The sequence below is a fragment of the Miniopterus schreibersii genome (assembly GCF_964146895.1).
Source record: "Miniopterus schreibersii genome assembly, chromosome: 16".
Lineage (NCBI taxonomy): Eukaryota > Metazoa > Chordata > Mammalia > Chiroptera > Miniopteridae > Miniopterus > Miniopterus schreibersii.
Genome location: NC_138116.1, coordinates 39,624,241 through 39,637,087, shown reverse-complemented (window position 1 = coordinate 39,637,087; position 12,847 = coordinate 39,624,241). Strand labels below are relative to the sequence as shown.

General features: G+C 47.6%; 1 long non-coding RNA gene across 2 annotated transcripts; it reads right to left on the bottom strand.

The window, feature by feature from the left end:
* Positions 1-658: 658 nt before the first annotated feature.
* LOC308546590 lies at positions 659-12,126 on the bottom strand. Of its 2 annotated transcripts, none has more exons than XR_013997357.1 (3): positions 11,956-12,126; positions 3,337-5,918; positions 659-1,149 (listed from the first exon to the last, which is right to left on the bottom strand). It is a non-coding gene; the product is annotated as an uncharacterized lncRNA (long non-coding RNA). The 2 variants fall into 2 exon arrangements; XR_013997358.1 differs by having other exon boundaries at positions 659-1,093.
* Between the last annotated feature and the right edge of the window lie 721 nt (positions 12,127-12,847).

The window sequence follows — 12,847 nt, the reverse complement described above, 5'->3', positions numbered from 1 at the left end:
CATGTCACACTCCAGTGTGAAACCTACTTTCGCCGGGAGCACAGAGGCCCAGTACCCACGGCGCTCCAGCGTGCGCCCTCCCCACCCGCTTTCTCACCGCGTCCTGTTCACGCCCAGGCTCCTGCCTTCCTGCTTCTCCCTGGGTATCGCAACTCCCTGTGAAGGCCAGGGCGCAGGCATTGCCTCCTCTGCTCCTGTTGGGTGGCTCTTTCTCCATCTTTGGGGATGTTTCTTCACGTACACAAGCCGCTCAGCCCTCACCTAAGACCCAAGGGTACCTCTCTTCAGCTTCCTCACTGTGCAGCTCCGTCGATCACATGTGCGCTCTGTGACAGCCCCCTGCCAGGGGTTCCCGCAGTCCCATCTCTGACACCTCGACTTTGGGAGACCAGCAGCTCCACCTGGGCTCCCTCCCAGTGCTACAAACGCTTTCCACCCAGTGGGCTGGGCAATCAGAGGGCTCGCCTCTTTTGCTTCCCCAGCCATGATCCCTGTCCTCTGTTACCTGATTTCCAATGTCCAAAATCCACTGTTGCATAGATTTTGTTTTGCTTTTTAGTTGTTTCTGGTGGAGGGGTAAACCTGGTACTCATTTCATCATGGTCAAAGCAAAGTCCCTGGACTTATGGTTAACCAACCATAAATATTCAACCCATGTCTAATTCAACAGCATTTTTAATTGAATTGATTTTATAACATTCTTTACAAAGCTTCTAATGTAGTTTTCGTAGCATCAAAAATCCTTGTTCAAATTTCATTATTTTGCAAGCTAAATACTGGTGACACAATCAAGTGTGAGTGTGAGCGCAGCTGACCTTGGGGAGCACACGCGGGTGGGAGCAGAAGTGGGCGGGTGCTGCTGAGCTGACCAGCGTCCTGCTGGCATTGTCTCCGTGACTTTCCGAGAGAAAGGAGGGTATTCGTTTATCCGAGGAGATAATCTTTGTTCCTGTCCTGTTTGAATCGCCTGAGGAACATGCACGTGGAGGTGTCCAGTTTGCTATACGAGAGAGATGTCCGGGCCCGACGCGTTGCCTTGGGTGGTCCTCAGCAGCCAGGAGACGGTTGAAGCTGAGCATGGGGCCAGCAGTGACTATGGAGAGTGCAGGGAATGTGGAAAGACTATGGCTAAGGGGGAGTCCATGGGGCCTTGACATGGACAGACAGACAAAAAAGAAACATCAGAAGCAAGAGAACCACTACCAATAGCCCTAAGTCCGAGTTGTAGCAACTAAGAGGTGGGCAAGCCGTGGGGCAGTCAGGAAAGGTCAGTGCTGACCACCGTCTCGGATAAAACACGCTCAGCCCACAACTTACAGACGCCGCAAAAGGCGCGTTCATAAAAGCGGGGGAGCTCCCGACATCAGGACAAAAGCCTTTGAGCAAGCACCCTCCCCGTGTTTGACAAAGACCCCTTCGCCCTTCGTTTTGGACATGCATACAGAAACAAGCAAAGGAAAATCACTAAGGATAGTGAAATGTGCAGCAATTCAAAAGAAGGGAACTGCTAAGTGAAAAGCCTGTGTTATTCCGGGAAGTAAAACTTCAGGGACGTCTCTAGATTGTCCTCTCAAGGACACTCAAGAGCACACTGCACGTATAAAACTGGAGGAAAAACGGGAAAAATCCGAAACCAGGAGATAAAAGATATAAACATTAAATTTTAAAACATAGTAGAGGTAATGAGCAGCACATTACTTGCTGAAGAATGCTACTCAGGGAATTAAACGCAGCTCAAGAAATCCTCCTAGGATTTAAAGAAAGGGTCGAAGAAAAGTTGTAGCTGATGTACTAAGAAAAAAGTGTAAATATTGAAAAGGAGGAGTAAAAATTACCATAATTTGAAGATTACTTAATGATCTTCCCAGAAAAACTAAAAAATGATTCAGCTAATAAGATGATTCAATAAGTTGGCTATTTACAAAGTGGTTTCAGAAATGAAAAACTGAAACACATGAAAAGGTCATTTAAAATCCATGAAAGTTAAATTAACAGTAAACATAAATATTTTATCATCAGTATTTACCAACTAAGGGCTTATTAAAACAATGATACAGTATTTATTACTCAGCAAATTAGCAAATAATAAACAATTTATCAGTTCTTGTCAACTATAGAAGGGATTGGCCTTCTCACAGATTGGTGGTGGGGAAATGAGTTTGTGCAACTTGTAGGCAATTAGGCAATATGTTTGTGGGTGTTCAGAATTTTTGCATACATTTGATCTAGCAGCCCTACTTTGAGGCATTTATCTTAAGGAAATCGTCATGATCACGGCAAATACATAGCTGCAATGACTGTCATCATGGTATTGTGGCTCTGGCAATCACAGTGAATTATTTGAAGCAACTTAAATTTTATAATAGGGAGCATTCATTAAATAAGTTATGTTATTTCTATAAGATGAACTAACATTCACACACTAAGATATGGTAGAAAAAATAACAGAAAAAGTTTATAATAAAGTATGTAAAAAATGACTTTTAAAAGACTATTTTAGATTATCCCATCACATGTAAAGATATAAAGATAGAGAGATATCTCCATATCTCCATAGCTCTTTGATCTATAGCTATATATCTCCCCTAGAATTGTGTTACCAAAATGTTAAAATCTTGAGGTAGGATCATGGGTGACTTTCAACTTCTTAACTTCTCTCTTTTGTGTTTTCCAAAAATTCTAAAATTAATGTTAAGTAATTTTGGGTGATTTTAAACTATTTTAATACTTCTCCCATAGTTGTACTCTTAAATAAGATTGCAGATGTGACAGATAAGGGTCTCGTTCAACCCTAATTTAAAAGATTTTGCGCATGTTTGAATTTTATACATGCAGGCTCAGGAAGAGATCAAGGGCTCTCAGAGACGACAGTAGGAAAGTACACATCTCTGTGCAGATTTGAACTTACAGGCTTACGAGAAGCCCGAAAAATATGACTGTAGATAAGAAGTTATTAGAATCAGAAGAAAAGAACTTTAAAACCTTGTTGATTTTTTTTTTTTCTGTTTAAATATTGGTTGAATAAGTCAGCTGCTAGATAAGGTCCCTGCGTAGGGGAAATTTCCAATACTTTTGTAGTAGATGAAAATATTCACGGAGCTTGGCTAAATCTAGGCCTGGGAAAAACACTCATTTCTCTGCATTTTCCTGCTCTCTACCCACCCTGCCCTACCTTCCTTTTTTTCTGAAGCCACAGAAATTAGATTATCTCATCTCATGCACGCAACTGCTGGCCATGGGGGGGGAGGGTGTTGAGCTTGTTCGTACAGCTCGTGGGAATTACACTGACCGTTTGCTTAATTGCATGCCTTTTCCCTTTCCCATCAGAGTTTGTACCTGTTCCGCTAACGGGCTTGGATTTTCCTTCTGCAATGCAGCCTCTGCTCACAGAAGCATCCCCTGCTGTCCAGTTGTCCTGGCCGCGCTGGAGGAGGGCGTTGTTTCAGAGATCTGCCACAGGGACCCTGGGAGGCTTTCGCACAGTGTAGAGGACACTCTCAGGGACTGCATCTTTTACTTCTGCTTGTGTCCTCTGGGTTGACATCTGTATTAACAGACACCCCCACTCAAAGGCAGGTAGTTGCTTTACCTGGTGAGCAGAAGAGTAATCTGCCACCGGGAATCATTGAACAGCTGGTGCTGCAGGGAAAACCGGGATCTGGTTTGGGCTTCATGCCAGGAGCCAGAATTTGGGGTCTAAAATCAGTTACACCACAGTGGATCCCACAGATGGATGGGATGTGGTAAAGACAAACGAACAAGCCCTTGGGTCCTGGAGGCCGAGAGGAGAGCGAGTGGTCCCCCTAATGAAACTCGTGTCATCAGCGGTGACGGCACAGCACAACCTCACCTCGCTTTCGCTTTTCCCACAGTAAGTCTTCCTGCAAAGAGCGAACTCGAGTGGGCCCTGCGCGTCCCCACTGGGGAAGGGGCCTTCGGAGCGGGGCGCGGGCCCCCCCGTCAGTGTCCGAGGGACAGCCAACCAGACGCCCGACACTTGGCTTCCGCACAAGGGCCGGTCCGAGCCTGCTCCTCGGGACAGCAGACAGCGGCGAGCAGCAAGCCTCCTGGACCCGAGAGCGGCCCTTTCCAACGTCAAACACATTTCACAGCTGACCTGCCAAGAATGTGGATCCTGCTTCAAGATGCGCAGACTGGGACAGCTCCCCGAGGCCAAAAGAGGGAATCTCCATTTAGCCTGGCCTCTAGCGTATCCCCTACGGATGGACAGCTGTATACGGGCTGGCAAGGGTCCCAGCCCTGGCCTCCAGCTAAAAGTTCGGGATTACGCAGGAGTAGATTGGAGAGATAAAGCACCTCCTCCGAAAAGGCTGTTTTCCACGGGGCTGGTCAAGTGCCGTTGAAGGAGATTCTCAGGCCTCTCCCTTTAGGAGCAGCTCCACCAGGACAGGTCCTGCGCAACGGTACCCATGAAAGGAGCAGACACCCAGGCTGTGAAAATCTCCCTGGGCTATTGCATTTAAACTTTTCTCTATCTTTACAGCCTCCAGGTCTGCTGGGCCACACATAAATGAGTGTGACAAAGAGAACAAGCGCTACACCGGGAATAAAGAAATTGCATTCAAAGTCCAGGCGTCACCGTTGGTTTTCTGGGGCTTGGAACACTTCTTCTGCCCTGTTTAACTGACCTCAGCTTTCATATTAAAATGAGGGGAGTGGGAGATAGCTTTGGGCCAGAGGTCCCACACTGATGACGCTCTGTGATTTTTCCTGCCCCAAATATCCAAAACTGTTTCCTCCCATTAGTATAGGGATGCAAAATGGCACTAATTCTCAAGCTGGTGGGAAGCCTTGTGTGGCTGGCATAACCAGGTCTTCTAGAAAATAGTGTGGGTAAGGGGGTGGGGGTGGAAGCATATTCTGAGCTCTCTCCAGGGAGCTATGTTCCCTGTTCACTCTCGAACTAGAATACCTGCCAAAAAGAGCATCTATGGGAAGTGAGAATAAACCCGTCTGCCATGTTAAAGGGTCACCACCTTCTACACCTAATGTAAGTACCCAAGGATCTGGCCCTAGGCGCCAGTGCTCTTTGCTCCAGGAAAGTCCCTGACTCACTGTTTCAAGATGTGCGCCTTATTAATTCCCATTTGTGGGCTTTTATGCATGAGGCCTGACAAATCCAGAGTGCCCTGTCATTTCCTTCACAAGTGGAACGACAGAAGACTTTTCTGTTCTACTCATAAAAACAAAACGCACGTGTGTATTAAAAAAAATCAGGAAAAAAACCCACATTTCAAATATACAAGAATAGAAAACACTAGGGAAAACACTATCTGATCAATTTCAAAATCACAATGAAATGGATCGTTTTACTTCTTTTGAGTACCAAAAATTCTGACATTAGAAGATATAGGCCTCAACAGACACATAATCAGAAAAATTTTTGAAATTTTTCTTTAAAAAATTGTTTCAAAAAACACTTTAGGCTCAGATCCTTTTACTGATGTATTCTTTAGAACTTGTGTGGGGAAAAAGAAAAATACAATTGTCTAAACCATTCCAGAGAATAGAGGTGGAAACTACAAATCAAGGTTGTGACTTAATTCCCAAAAAAATAGAGAAGAGAAAAGGAAGGTAGCAACTTTACAGTGGAGAAACCCAGCAAAACACCTGAGCCAGGCGAGGAAGCTTCCCCTCCCCAGTGGTGTCATGCTCCCTCCCTGTGATGTGATGAGGAGGGCACTTCCCATCCATGGTTTTCTTCCCCAAATCCCATAAACCCAATCAAATCATGGGAAAACCATCAGATAAACCCCAATGGGGGGAAATTCAACGAGATAGTCAGTACACTTCAAGACTGTCATGGTCATTAAAAACAAGGAATGACAGAAATTATGGACCACGGGAGCCTGTAGAGACGTGAAAGCTGACTGCCATGTGGTATCCTGAATTGGATCCTGGAATAGAAAGAGAACATTAGTGGGAAAATAGCTGAAATCTAAATAAAGTCTGGAGTTTAGTTAAGAGCAATGTTTCTTAGTTTTGACAAATATACCAGATAAATGCAAGAAACTGGGTGAGGTGCACACAGGAACTCTCTGTACTATCTAAAATTATTTCAAAATTAGAAGTGTAAATAAAAAGTTCAAGGGGAAATGCCTACGATTATATCACTAGACACGGAGAGGTTTAGAGCAGACAGTTTTTACAAGCTGTGGCTTAGCCGCTCGTGGGATCGGCGAGGTGTGACTGTTCTCTGAAAACCTGACCCATGACAAATGGCAGCAAGGAAGGACGGAGGTGAGAGCGCTGGACACCCGGTGAGGGGTCAGCGAATGCCAGCAGCATTTGGGTGTCCCTGGTACAGAATGAAAGCTTAGGGAAGTCAGACTGAAATCAGCCCCAACTTAGGAACCCAACACCTCACTGCTCTACTGAGTGCTGGGTTTTTGTCTTCCTCAGTAAATTTTCATCAAGGCAAATCTCAATTTGTCCTATGAAAAGTGTAGGATTTCTGACACTCACATCCAAACTGACAGCTTGCTTGTCCCGGGTCAAGGACTGCAGCGTTCTTGACACCTCTACCGACCCGGAGGCACCTCTGATACGATTCCCTGTGTAATCGCTCACCTGTTCACTCCTGTGCACACCTGGTGCATCCCAGCCCACTGTATCCTCGACGCAGGCCGCCGGGTCCCACTTATTACTGTGGCCACCTCATTTTCACCACAGTCTTCGGGCATTAAGAATTACCTAGTCGCTCAACTTTTGCCTGAAACCCACGTTTTCATTCAGTACACATAGTCAGCTGTCAGGAAAAACTGTGCGAGACTTTGAAATGAGCCAAAAAAACTTCGTGAGTGTCCTTTCAGTCCAACGCTAAGTGACAGTTCTGAGTGACCTGGTTCTACCAGGACCCGGCCTGTCACTGAACCACCCTGTAAAAAACTCGAGTGATTCTTGACCTTAGAGATGCAAACAGATGCTGTCTGCCAGAGACGCAGCTGATTACTGTCTGGGGCAATGACCGGCCTTGCCTTTATTAGCAAGCTTACTTTAGGATTTCTCATGGCTGACACCCATGCGCTCTTCCTTTCACTCCTTTGAACTAGTTTTATCTTCTTACTGGTTCCTCCGTTAATTAGTGAGTTAAATAGGACCTCTGACATATATTCACTTTATGTTTCTTTGGTAGTTGTGAATTTTTCCCTTTTTAAAAAATGTGTTTTTCTAATGCAGTTTACCATCCTCAGGCGAATGCTCAGAAGGAGTGTGAAGGGAGCCTCCCTTGCTATAAATATCTGCTTTGTACACGTTGTGGAGCCGAAGTCTGCACATTGAAGTCCCAGTTTCAGCAAAGATTCTCAAAAGCATGCCAAACCATCAAACATCACGGGGCCACGCAAACTAGAATAACTCGTATCTCAGCAGCAGCAAGGTGAGGCCAGAATCCATGGAGACCTTGCAACACTCTCCTCTGTGCGAGGCTGTGGGAGCCTTGGAAGGCCCTGGGGTGATGGCAGAGGGGAGGAGAGAGGTGAAGAGACCTCCGTTCGGCCTGAGACAAGTGTCTGGCCACAAAGGTAGGAGGAGGCCCAGTGCTGATTTTAATTTGAGTTGGTGGAATAGCACCCACACCGGCTGCACGGGCTCTAGGGAAGTAAGTGGAAAAGATTCTTGCTTTGGGCGCATTTACAGATTTTGAACTTGCTCTTATTGAAGGCCTAGAGTCTTCTCAGCCAGACTTCAAGCTGGAAGCCCCGAGCCCATCTTGCTCTCTCCTTCTGACCCTGCAGATACACTCTGGATCTTTCCATCCTATTTTTCCTTCTTAAGCAGTAATGATAAGAATCTGTACACAGCCTTGTGGGTGCAGATTTCCAATGAAGCTACTTATTTCATTAACAGAACCCTTCCCAACCCTCTGTTGACAATTTGCCCAACATCAACAATGGGCCACAAGCTCCGGGCACAGTAAACAATGACTTCAGGGTCCTTTAACTCAGTGCAATGTGAAGCACCAGGCCCTTGTTCCAGGCGTGCAATTAATGGTTAGCCCTAAAGGAACCACAGTGCACACTCACAGGCTTAAACTTGGCTCCTTCCGCTGCAGTTCCTTCTCACTTAGTTTGCACTTATCTACCTGAACGAGACTGGTTCCATATCAAAATGCAATCTCCTGGCCTTTCATAGAACATCACGATGCTTCCTAAGACTTGCTTTGGCAACGTGCCCTGAACCCCCCTCAATGAGTAGTACCCTTCCCTTCATATCTGCAATTTATTCCCTTATCTCTCATAAAACAATCCTCTGCTGACTCTAAAAATTTCAAAGCTTGTTGGAATGTCAAACCGACATACTCATGCAAAAAGCTTAAGTGTCAGTCAGATCGTAACATGCGTTTTACTGGATAAGAAAATTCTCATAAATTTTATGATGTCCCTTTTGGGTTTAACCTTTCCCCCGATTTGTGTTGGTTTACGGGAGTTGTACAATTCTTCATTCTAAGCTCCATGAGCTCCCTGGGGGCAGTCACTCTCACTGGGATGCGTCACCCCTCGGGCTCCTGGGTCACTTCTCAGGAACAGGCTCATGCTGTCCTTAACTCCGAGTTGGAATCCAGCACCCACTGCACCAGTAATAACAGAGTAAAGAAGACAGACATTTTTCCACTGAATGTTCCATTTAATTTCTGGGAAGCATCCAGACTTTGAAGTGGCTGTCATACGCCCCAGGGACTTAGTCATAAAACTCTCCAGCCATTTGACCTAAAAATTCGAAGCAGCATAGAAAGTATAGCATAGATAAGCTCCCAGATTCTATAGCATAGTTCAAATGCTGCCCCCTATTGGACAGCTCTTTGGTAGTTACCTAACCCATTGGGGTCTAGAGTCTACTTCAGAGGGCAGAGCTGTCTTTATCACCCAGTAAGATGCCCCTCCACCCATGAGTAGCTCCTGTCCTGTGGGCCCAAGCGTCCTGCCTTCTTTGCTCATTCATTTTCTTGCACCAGGATCCATTGTGTTTTTTCTTCATCTGGCTATGATTTGTTTAAAGAAAGAGACTGTATCTGTGTTTATTTGGCTATATCAATGAAAAAATCAATTTAGCTGTGAGTGATAGAAAATGTGATTACAGTGGCTTAAAGAATGTTAATTTTCCTCACTTAACAAGAAGTCTAGAGGTAGGTGATCTGATGGAGTTACTTGAATATACCTGTAGAGACCTGGGTCCTTTTTTTCATTTTTTATCACCTTTAGCATGTTGTCCTTTGTCCTCTTGCTGTGACCTCAGGGTCGCAAAAAGGCTGCTGTACCTCCAAGCATCATAACCGTGATCCAGGCCCAAAGGTCATCCTCTCTCTCGTTTTTAACCAGGAAGACAAGATTTTCCAGAAGTCTCAGCAAGAAGGTATTTATTTGTATCTCATTAGTCAGAATGCTGAATTGTGGCCAATTGTAGACCAAGTGCTGGCCAAGGGCTGCGAGATGATCATGACTAGTTTTGAGATACAGGACAAGGCTCCCCAGCCATGACTCAGTACCAGTTCTGCCAAACAATAACTCTGAGTTTTACTTCTAGAGACAGGAGCCTGCCCTTTTCAGAACCAGAGCATGGCCACAGCTATGTATCCACTGTAGAGCTAACATTTATTAAGCACTTACTAAATGTCAGACATTGTTCTTAAGCAGTTACGGGAATTCTCATTCCATCGTCACAACCCTATGAAACCAGTGCTGCTATTAATCCTGTTTTGCAGAGTAAGAAATGGAGTTGCAGAGAAGCAAAGTAACTTTTCCAAAGCTGCACAACTAAAGGGCAACATAGCTAAGAACAGGACCCAAGGCGACCAACCGTAGCTGGGATGTCTCTCGCTACTGAATCCCACAGCTCCTCGTCTCCTCCATGCCATGGGGGGTGGGGGGGGCAAGGGGAGTCAGGGAAGCTGGTGGGATGAATGACTAATTGAACCAACGAATGCACCTTTTCTCAGAAGAAGCTTAACCTGCCCAGGGCTCCCAGTGCTGTTTGAAATCACTGTCCTCCATCCATCTTCTTAACGGGGTCAGAGTGTTATTACATGTACAGGATTTATGTCCGTTCATTGTGCTCTGAGAAAGAACAAAAAAAAAAAAAAAAAACACCCTGATTCTCTTGCTGGGTTCCTGCATAAAAGAAGGCAAGAAAAAGAAATCTGCAGAAGTCTGAGCCTTATCAGCAGACTGAAGTAAAACAACTGTACATACATGTGAGTCTCGGGCCAAAAAATGAACAAAATGCAAAGCACGTCCAGACTTCAGCTAAATCCTTGAAAGTTCTAGTAGCATGTCCTGGCCCCGTTGCAGAAGGAGGGGAGAGGGACACAGGGTCATCGTAGATCAGAGAGCTGAGTTGCAGACCCTGTCCCAGGACAGGATGAACTCGAAGGCCGCGGATGCTAGATGCCAGACTTCCAAAGGACCATGAGCGATCCTGCCAAACATCTCAGTGTTTTGTCTCCCGGTGCAAGCGTCTGGACCATGAAGAGGCGATTGAATTGTGCTGGTTTCATGTCGAGACTTGGCACTGCTGCGGATGTAGCTGCAGCCTAAGCACCCCCAGAACGTCCTCCGACTCTGCCGGAGGGGAGGCCCGGGACAAGCCTACGCAGCCATGGCTCAGTCTGAGAAATACTGTCAATGTGAATTTCTTCTTCCTTTGTAGGGCTGCCAGGTTTAGCAAATGTGAATGTAGAATTTCAGATAAACGGTGGCTATATGTCTAGTATAAGCATGTCCCAAAACACGTATTTGGAATATACTTATACTAAACATCTCTTCATCGTTTATCTGCAGTCCAAGTGTTTTACCTGCCAGCCGTGATCTCCGGGGACCCATAAACCCAGTTATATTTATGTCACTGTGTTCTGTCCCCAAGTGGGACAGAGACTCTCCTTCCCTTATGTTCTCATCTGAACACAGGGGAGACAAGCACTCTGAGTGGCTGTCAGGGGTCCAGGACCTTCGTTCGTCCCAGCCCTGCCACTAACCATGGACACGAACCTGGGCCAACGCCTTCGGCTGCCTCATCTGCAAACTGGAGCCCGAAACTCTGAAGGGCAGTGATTCCTCTACCACGTTTCTCTGGCCCACGGTCCAGGCCACGCACTGACAGGGGCTGCCATGTTTCCTTTCCGGGAGAGCCCAGCTCTGTTCACACCTTTGCCAGAGAGGGAGCCTGAAAGGTCAGTGGTATCTCGGGGTGCAGACACTTTCAACAATGACCCTATAATTTCTGAACACAGAAACCGAGATGCACGCAGCTAAGATGGCCTGCATTCCACGTCACTGTGAATGGTTTTCTACACGAAGACTAAAGGATTAAGGCATTAGGGGAGGAGGCCATTCCCTGTCTGAGACCCTTTGGCGTCTCACAGGCCGCCTGGCCCTGGGCCGGGCAGGAGCAGTCATTCCCAGGCCAGCTGGGGGGGGGGCGGGGAACGCTGGCTCCCGGGCAGCCCCACGCGGCTCTCCCTCAGCTGGAACCGTAGGAGGGGCTCTCTACGTCCCTGCTGCCTCCTCCGTGTCCCCTTTCACCAACTCAGGCCTGTGCCTCTTCAGGTTCGCTTTTCTCTTTCTGGCTCCTTGGAGCGCCTGGAACAAAGTGTTGGGAACATTCTCGCGCTGACTCCTCCGCGGCCAGGAACACCCAGTATTCAGAGGGCGCTCAGAGCTGGCACGGCTCAGATTCGATTCTCACAACAGCCTCGATTCCTCTGTCCATTTCCAAGATGTGGAAGGAGCGTGGTGAGCAAGTGGCAAAGCCACAGCTCCCAACCAGGTGTGCGGATCCTATGTCCAGGGCTCTGCCCACAGCACCACACCCCTGTGAACTCGCCCCCCGTGACAAGCGACGCCTCAGTGGGCGACCTCATGCAGTGGCTGACATCTACGCGGGCAAGTGACCACACACAAGAAGCTGCCAAACAGAGTAGCAAATAGAAACGGCCATTACCTAGCACACAGCTCAGCAGCTGGCGAGGGAGGGTGCTGCGCGGCCGGCGGCGGTTCAGGGTTCGAGGAGAGCAGAGTGGACTGTGGTTTGGCTCCCTTTCACAGTCAGCAGAGTGAGAACCAGCTGCAACAAACTGTGCGCGGAGATGGCTGTTAGAATTCCACTTGCTCTGGGCAACTCGCTTCTAAAAATAATTTTAACTTCCTGCAGTCCAACTGGAGGCAGGGAAATAATTACTCAAGTCCCACAGTCTTTGTGGGGAAAAGAGGGTGTGGGGAGAAGAAATATTCACTCCAGGAAGCAAAATGCAAAATCCAGCACAGAACCCACGCGTGTATGAAATAAAACGGGGCGAGCGTCGCCCTCCTGAGAACCTGCAGGTGAAACTGCAGCGTCTCCTCCAGGACGGGAGCCCGGGGGGGGGGGCTGACAGGCGCTGGGTGCTGACAAGGAGGCACGGGCCCTGAGGGGCAGGCCCACCTCTGGGGCCCGAGATTCACTGGGAGAGTGAGGCTGGGGCGCCAGCTTTTCGGGGAGTCAAGTAAGGGCAGTGTTTTCTGTTTTCTTTCCATGAGGGAAGAAGCCAGGCCTCGGGTTTGAAAGTCGTCATGGTTACACGTCGTTTATTGCTCGTTAGATTTCACCAGGGCTTCGAGTTCTGTCTCTTTCATTCAGACCCGGGCAGGGGACAGGGGGTCTTTCCTCAGCGCCTTTTGAGGGGAGGGGTGGAAACTCCCCTTCACCGGGCATGATCCCCGCGCCAGCTGCAGGCAGGCGGCCTGGCCTGGGCTGCAGTTTCACACTCGCCACGCAGGGCTCCACCTGCTCCGCGGCCGGGCTTCTCTCGGAAGAAAGAGAAGACGCGGGCTCCTGCGGGCTGGAAAAGCAGGTG